This window comes from Brassica napus, unplaced genomic scaffold (genome assembly GCF_020379485.1).
Source record: "Brassica napus cultivar Da-Ae unplaced genomic scaffold, Da-Ae ScsIHWf_182;HRSCAF=326, whole genome shotgun sequence".
Lineage (NCBI taxonomy): Eukaryota > Viridiplantae > Streptophyta > Magnoliopsida > Brassicales > Brassicaceae > Brassica > Brassica napus.
The window spans coordinates 16,862-26,162 of NW_026015247.1; the positions used below are offsets into that span (position 1 = coordinate 16,862).

General features: G+C 38.2%; 1 pseudogene; it reads right to left on the reverse strand.

Annotated features, from left to right (window-relative positions):
• Positions 1–6,296: 6,296 nt before the first annotated feature.
• LOC125599311 lies at positions 6,297–8,801 on the reverse strand (annotated as a pseudogene).
• Between the last annotated feature and the right edge of the window lie 500 nt (positions 8,802–9,301).

Below are 9,301 nucleotides of genomic sequence, written 5' to 3' on the forward strand. Positions count from 1 at the left end.
GGGAGAAGAGAGAAATCGCCGGAAATCGCAAGGGAGAAGAGAGGAGTCGGCGGAAATCGCAAGGGAGAGAAAGTGAGGCGGAGAGAAATGGGGAAGAAGATCGCGTTCGACCTAATAAAATGACGCGTCCGACGGAAACTATCCGTCGGAATTTCGTCGGAATTATTTAATGCATCCGTCGGAATTTCCTCGGAAATCTTTAATTCAATTTTCGCGAAATATTTGGCGGCTTGGTTTACCCGGTTAAATGAAAATATTCCGAGGAACCAGGATTCCTCGGAATACCCTCGGTAATTACCGAGGAAATTCTGAGGAACCAGGGTTTGGGGTTTTAAAACATCGATTATTTTCGCCGTATTTCATTTCTTATACAATTATAATGCATACCATTGAGGATTCTTTGTATAGATGATCATAAACCATGAAATAACACAATTTCAAAAATAATTGTAAGTATTCCCTTTACCGTTTATTAAAGTGTATAAGTGTTTCTCTTATGTTGTGTGGTTTTCGTTCATGCAATCGTAAAAGTGTTTGTTATTGGATAAAACACCAAAGTTTCTAGTTCCAAACATCATAATCTGGTTAAGACACTTAATGAAGGTTATATACGTGTTATTCAATCCGTAAAACGTTGTTTTTGGTTTAAAATCCCAAGTTCCTCGGAATTTCCTCGGAATTTTCCGAGGGAATTCTAAGGAAACCGAAAGCTTCGTCGGAATTTCCTCGGAAAATTCCGAGGAAATCCTTATTTCGTCGGAATTTCCTCGGAAAATTCCGAGGAGATTCCGAGGAAAAGGAATCTATAATCAAATCCCTAAATCGAGGAGATCTATTCCGAGGAAATTCCGAGGAAAACCTATCTGTCCTCGGAATTTCCTCGGTATTTATATTAAAAAAAAAAAAAAAAAAAGGTCGACGCTACTCTGTTTCCGAGTCGTCATCACCAGATGAATCTGAATCTGGATCTTGGTGAAACTCTCCAATCACTGGTTCATCCTCTACGTGAACGGCGGCTTCCTCTCCGAAGTCGGTTAAATCGACTACAAGGCCAACTCCACCTAAATCTTCTGCTGCACTTAAGTTGCCGGATGTGCTTGGTTGTAGTGGATCTTCCAGCTCAGAACTTCCCTGAACTCGGCCTCTCGGGTTGAGTCTTGTAACAGTAACCCATGGATCATCTCTGTTCCTTACCCGGGGGTACTTGATATAACAAACCTGATCGGCCTGAGAAGCAAGAATGAAAGGATCATAATATTGCAGCTTCCGTCTTGAATTTACTGATGTAACACCAAATGCATCTGTTCTCACACCTCGATCTGGAGTGTTGTCGTGCCAATCACAATAGAAAACAGTACAGCGCAATCCAACCATGCCCAAATACTTGATTTCCAAAATCTCATTTATGTGTCCGTAGTATACATCATCTCCTGATGCAGAACAAACACCAGCATCGTAAGTCGTACTCGAACGTCTCCTCTTCTGAGTTGTGAATGCATATCCTCGAGTACAAAATCTCGGATATGACTTCACAACAAAGTTTGGTCCAACGACCATCTCGCGTATCCAATCGTCAAATGTTTCACCTCTGGCCAAACCATCACTCACATAAGTAAACATCCATCCACCAAATTCTCTCTGCTTCATTTCTTCTAGTTCGTCCTCTGTGGCGTATCTATATTCGAACCGCTTTTCTGCCATGAAAATCCTTTCATATTGAAGAACATCTTCGCAGTTGGTGAGTAAATATGTTTGCAAATGACTGCGCTCCTGATCAGTAAGTCGACGGTCCTTTGGTTTTCCGCTAAGTCGTCCAACGTCTGTGAAAATGTCTGGAACCTTCCAATGATATGTTGCCCGTTCGCCTCTATCATCATGCCGAGCAGGTCTTCTGTTTTTGGTCTGAACTTCTGCTGGAAAGTAGTACTCGGCAAAGTTTGAAGTTTCTTCATTGATCATCTGTGCGACTATAGACCCTTCCACCCTACTTAAATTTTTCACCATCTTCTTCAAATGGAACATATACCGCTCATACAGATACATCCATCTATACTGCACAGGACCACCAAGTTCCAATTCTCTTACCAGGTGAATAACAAGATGCTCCATAACATCAAAAAATGAGGGAGGAAATATCTTCTCAAGGTTGCACTGAATCACAGCTATGTTAGTCTTCAAATTTTCAATACCTTCAAGAGTCACTGATCTCGTGCATAAATCGCGGAAGAAACCACTTATCCCTGCAATTGCTTCATGAACATTTCGTGGTAATAGTTCCTTGAAGGCAAACGGAAGGAGGCGCTGCATCATTACATGGCAATCGTGGCTTTTCAAGCCAGTAAACTTTCCTTCCTTTCTGTCGATACAGTTACGCAAATTAGATGCGTAACCGTCTGGAAATTCCACATCGTTTGAAATCCAATCAAAGAACGCATCCTTTCCCGCTGCATCAAGTCGGTATATGGGAAAAGGAGCCCTACCACTCTCATCAACATGAAGTTCTGAACGAGCACATATATCGACTAAATCCAGTCTTGACTTCAAATTATCCTTTGTTTTACCTTGAACATTAAGGATCGTGTTCATGAGATTGTCAAAAAAGTTCTTCTCAATATGCATGACATCTAAATTATGCCTTAGTAGATGATCCTCCCAGTATGGCAGATCCCAAAAAATACTTTTTTTGTGCCAGTTATGTAGGTTTCCAACACCATCTACCGGAAAATGCTCATGTCCACCGACGTCTGGCGTCCTTTCTGCACCAAAATCTCTAAGTTGTGTCTTCAAATCTTTCCCACGAATTTCCGGAGGTGGACTGTCAAACACCCTCTTGTTCTTCGTAAACAAATTCCTACTTCTACGATATGGATGATCTGGTGGTAGAAATCTCCTGTGACAGTCAAACCAACACGTTTTCCTTCCGTGTTTTAGTTGGAAAGCATCAGTGTTATCTTGACAATATGGACATGATAGCCTTCCATGCGTTGTCCATCCAGATAACATACCATATGCTGGAAAATCACTTATTGTCCACATTAGTACTGCCCGCATTTGAAAGTTTTCTTTATACGAAACATCGTATGTTTCAGCACCTTGAGCCCATAGTTGTTGCAACTCATATATTAGTGGCTGAAGAAACACATCAAGTGATCTCTTAGGATGCTCTGGTCCGGGAACGAGAATCGAGAGAAACAAAAACTCTCGTCGCAAGCACAAGTTTGGGGGTAGGTTGTATGGTGTAAGAATGACTGGCCATAGAGAATACTGTCTTCCACTCTTGCCAAACGGGCTGAAACCATCAGTACATAATCCAAGGTAGACATTTCTTCTCTCATACGCAAAGTCGGGATACTTTGATTGGAAATGCTTCCACGCTTTTGCATCTGAAGGATGTCTGATCTCACCATCTGTTGAGTGCTCCGCATGCCATCTCATTGGTTGCGCTGTGCGTTCAGACAGATACAGCCTCTGCAACCTTTCCGTCAAAGGCAAATACCACATCCTTTTATATGGTACTGGAACTCTTCCACTCGTATCTTTATAACGAGGCTTCCCACAAAATTTGCATGAAACCCGCTGTTCATCCGCCCTCCAATAAATCATGCAGTTGTCTCTGCATACATCTATTACCTGATACGATAAACCAAGACCAGCTACGAGTTTCTGAACCTCGTAGTATGAGCCAGGAGCTACATTATCTTCGGGTAGAATACCTTTTACATAATCAGCAATCGCATCCACACAGTCTTCAGCCAAATTATAATCCGTCTTAATGCCCATCAATCTTGTAGCAGATGATAAAGCTGAATGACCATCTCTGCAACCTTCGTACAATGGTTGCTTTCCAGCATCCAACATATCATAAAATCTCCTAGCTTCGGCATTGGGTAAATCTTCCCCTCTAAAATGATCATTTACCATCTGCTCAGTACCTACACCGTAATCTACATCCGTTCTAATTGGATCTTCTAATCTAACCGCTGGCTGAGGTTCGCTAGTACTACCATGTTCATAATCAGTTTCTCCATGATGATACCAAATTTTGTAACTTCGTGTAAACCCACTCAAATATAGATGAGTCTAAACATCCCATTGTTAAATAACTTTTTTATTTTTACAATTAGAGCAAGGACATCTTAACATACCTGTTTTTGCTTCTGGTTGTCGGTGAACTAACCCCATGAATTCGGTTATACCTTGTTGGTATTCTTCCGTAAGCAATCTCGTGTTCGGATCCAAATGAGGTCGATCGATCCAAGAACGAAAATAATTTGAAGAAGACATGTTTTTTATGAATCAAATTCGTGTGTAAAAAAAGTGAGAGGGAGGATGAAGATATGGAGTGAATGAAGAGGAAGAGGGGTGCTTGTATTTATAGTTGAAATCCTGCCGACGGTCCGAGGAAATTCCGACGGAATTCCGATGCAAACGGCTAGTTCGTCGGAATTTCCTCGGAATTTTTAAAATCCCCCAACGGCTCTCTAACGTCTATAATATTTCCTCGGAATTCATCGGTTTTTTCCGAGGAATACTAGTTTCCTCGGTATTCCGTCGGAATATTCCGACGAGATGAATTTTCCTCGGAATTCCGTCGGAATATTCCGAGGAAGCCAAATTTTGTGTTTCCTCGGAATTGCCTCGGAAATTCCTCGGTATATTCCGAGGAATTCATTTTCCGTCGGAACGTCCGTCAGAATACCGCTGTTTTCTTGTAGTGTGGGTCACATGACCCCCCCTCCCAATAAGCTACCTCCACCACTGATAAGAGCTAAAACATAACAATTTGCATGATATATGATTAAACTCTTTGATAACATCTGACAAATGAGAAAAAAAATATTATAAAACGTAGGAACATACAGGTTCAAGTTTCACAGACTCATTAAAAGATTTTTTTCATTTTTTCATAACCTTACTTTTTGGCTTGCTTGTAATGTGTATGTACCTGATGACAAATACATGCATGCTGCTTCTCCGCCTTTCGTGATTACAATGCTGCTTGTTCCCCTTTTCAAATCCAACGCAACGAATTCTTGTGTTTCTATCTAAAAACTTCCTTCACGGCGTGTGTAATTTGAACCCAAAAACTCTTGGAACATAGCTTTGTGTTGCCTTTAGTGGCTTTGTATAGCTTTGTGTTAATGTCCCAATGTTCATCGTGTTAAGGAAACCCCGATAAGATAAACAAAAAACAGCTCCAAGATCTATAGAACTCAAAAAGATGATTGCTTTATCCATTAGAATCAAACATCAGACATTAGTAAATGTCTTGGCATTTAGGGCAATATATCTTAAGAGTTATTCTTGGGTTCACTCCATAGGGTGAACCTCTAGGTTCACCAACCAATAGGATTTCATTATTTCAAATTCGATATCCTTTAAAAAAAGAAACAAAATATTCTCAAATTATATTATGTTTTTAAAATAAAAAAGTAAAAAAAGATAGTAGTTACAGAAAAAAGAATTAAAAAAAAATATACATATATTTTTAACGTTGTCAACAAAACACTAAACCCTAAATCCTAATCCCTAAATCCTAAATCCTAAACCCTTGGGTAAACCCTAAACCCTTGGGTAAATCGTAAACTCTTGGATAAGTCCTAAACTCTAAATAAAAAAACACTAAAACCCTAAACCTACTTGAGTGTTTTAGTGTATAGTGATTTTGATTTAGAGTTTAAGATTTATCCTAGAGTTTAGGGTTTATCCAAAGGTTTAGGGTTTAGGATTAAGGGTTTAGGGATTAGAATTTAGGGTTTAGGGTTTAATGTTATGCTGATGACGTAAAATTTTTTTTTTGTAATTACTACTATTTTTTTTTTACCTTTTAATTTTAAAATATAATATAATTTGACAATATTTTGTTTTCTTTTTTAAAAAATATTGAATATAAAATAAAACAATCATATTGGTTGGTGAACCTAAAGATTCACCCTAGGACGTGAACCTAACAATAAGTCATATCTTAACCGTGCTTAATCTAGGTAAATCCGATTGACCAACCGGAAGACAAGGTTGGCCACAGCAATAAACTCTAGGACACTTTCCAAAAGTCATAGTTTTTATACTTGTCTAACTGCAAATAAACAGATGCATCTTTTACAGAATGTTCAATATTAAAAACAATAGTATTGTAAAGTTATTAATTAAAAATTTAAAAAATTGGGTATTTTTATATTGTTATTAAGAAAACACTTAAGACTATACATGGAGATTTAGTCTCCCAACCAGAATGTTTGTCTTGTGTTTGAACTGTCATAAGATTTCCTACCAAAGATCAAATATACTTTCAAATCTTTAATCAGAAATGAGATTTGGTATTGATTTTTTCGTAGAACTGCAACTTAATATATCAAGATGCTGTAAGTGACACTGAAATTGAAAACCAGAAACGAAAAAGTACAAGAGAATGGTACTACATAAACACTGTAACAATCGGTCTTGTTCTCGGTCCAGCCTACAACTTGGTCTCTCTATAGACCAACTTGTTTGGTCACGTCGCAATCTCATCAACCTCCGAGTTAAAGACAAAACTTGGAAACGTGGTCGTTATGTCCCTGCAATTGAAATTACAGACCTCGAGCTTACAAAACGGCACCAAAATTTAAACAAGTTGATACGTTTATGATAGTAAGGTAAACACAAACCTCAGGTATGGAAGAGTCATTATTTTAAGCAAAGACGGGTTCTTGATTACGAAGTCGCTCCATTCTGTCTTACCAATCTTCCCATCCCGATCCACATCTGCATCCTCAAATGTCTGTTTACGAAAAGCAAAGGACATGAGTTTTATAAAGTTAGAGTCTTTGCTTTCGCAGAAGTAGAAGTTGTAAATAAACAAGAAACCTGATCGAGTATCGCTTCTATGGTATCATCAGCTAGTTTCATTTCAGATTCGCAGAGAAGGGCAATCAACATTTGCTTCACCTACCAACATCATACACACGATTATGAATGTCAGCAAGGAATCGTTCACTAAATGATTCAGAATCAAGAACATTCATTCATGAGATCAGTTGTGAGAACATTTTTGAAACTGAAAACAATAAATAAAAATGTATACCTCTTGGCGCTCAATGTAGCCCGTGCAGTCCATGTCGTAAAGCCTAAACGTGACTGAGATATAATACAAAGCAATGTGAATAAAAAATCGCTGGAAGGATTAAAAGAAGATATACTGAGTGATCCAATAAAGTCATTTATGGTCAACTTACAGTCTGTTTTCTCTTCTAGAGAAGCATTCGGGTGGAAAACATTGAGTGATCTCACAAAGTCTCCAAAATCAATGACTCCTTTTCGTTTAACATCAAACAAATCAAATATCTGCAAAAGAGGGGATATTATCATTTAGTACAGAACCAATCTTTAAGTCAAATGTTCTTGAAGACTTTTACCCTATTGGCAAACAAATTTTCCTTCTTTCTGTTCTTGAACAAAGCAAGTTGAAACTCTTCCTGCAATACAAGTTGGTCGAGAAATTAAGTAACAATATCCAAAAGTGGGCCAAGAAAACTTCAATTTTCAAAACCAAACCAATAAAAAAAAAACAGAACAACAAACGAAGTCAACTGTCAATAAAAGGACTTGGTGAGCAATAAGGAGCCAACAGATCAGTATGGGACACAATTGTCACCTAATAATAAATTGGTGAAAGTCAACAAAGTTGACGTATATTATGAAATATGGATCTAATAGTGCATTGATTATCAGTAGTACCTTGTTAATCAAGCCATCATCAACAACGGAGCTGCTTATGCTCTTGAATAACTCGTACAATGCCTCAACTTCACTCACACTAACTGGAAAAAAAAAGCCATCACAGGGAGATTAGTCATTAAGATCAAGTCAATTCAGTAAAAACAATAGTATATAGCAATAAAGAATGGTGAAGAGACGCTTCTTCAGATTACTATGATCAAGATTCAATTGGATAGTACAGGAAAAGTATATACTACACAGCACCAAGCTATGAAGTGGATGATCCAAGAAACTAGTGGAAATAGAATGAACAAAGTTGCAGATCAAACAGAGTATGAATAAAAGATAGTTTTGAGATTGTTTTGGCCAAAACAGATACGTTGAGTTAGCTACAATTCATAAACCAGGACGCAATGATAAAAGAGCGATCTTTAAGCTCATGCTTTTGGACATTATCGAGCAAAGTAGAAGAAGATGAAACGTGTGGTGCAAGTTAAACTTACAAGCTGTCTCTGAGGCTAGCTTGACAGGGTTCTCATGTCCAGGATATTCTCTCGCAGCCGTGGAATGTAAACAGCCCATTTACAGATGACAAGTAAAACGAAGAAGAAGCTTACTACTACGATTGATACAATTGCTAATTCTGAGAATGTAAAGCTTGATTGCTGATAATACTAGTCCTCATCGTCATACAATCTACACATGTTCAACAGAACCCTAGAATCAAAGTACGAACAAAAGAACTCGATGATTCAAAAAGCATAAACCCTAGATGCGGGGATCCAAATACAAAGATTCTCAATCAGATTCGAAATCAATCGAAAAGCTAAACAGGGTAATGCAGGCGCGGCGGCTCCAGAATCTCCGAACCGAGAAATTGAACGGTGAAATCGAATTCAGTACTTTACCTACCGAGGGAAAGGGCTCGCCGGCGAGGTGAGCCAAGAGGGGAAGGGCTTTTCGAGAAGACGAAGAAGATCTGTGAAACGAATGATGATCCGACGGCTGAGATTAACTGTGCCTTTATTACTGGGCTTTTTTTGTTGTTGTTCTCCGATTGGGAGATATTATGTATGATGAGAGTTTATAAGATGACTGACCATCGTTCGTACGTGTGAACGTTTGAAAGCGTGCGGAACACCAAACTTGATTGATTTTCTTTTTCAACCAAATCGGCTAATTCCTACATCAACATAGTCCAACGCTCCCGATCAGTACATAAACACATAAGCTGTGCAAATACATACATGAACACGTAGTTAATTCAAATATCATACTTGAACAAACAAAATTCGGTTTTTGCATACATTGACCAATTATCCGTTAGTCAAACGTAACGGAATCTGAGCTGTCCGTTATATACCGCTTACGTGGCTTTTTACGTTTTTAAATAATAAATAAATTAATAAAAAAAATTAAATGATGGTTACAAGGTGGAGTCAAACCCTGGTTTGAGATATAACCATCAGAAAATGAAACCATTGTGTCAGACTCATCCTATTGTTTATAGTCCCAGTTGTTTTGTATTTATACAGATATTTCATTCACATATTTTTTTTTTTTTCTTTCCATGTTTGACTTATCATCCAAATTGTTCCAAAAC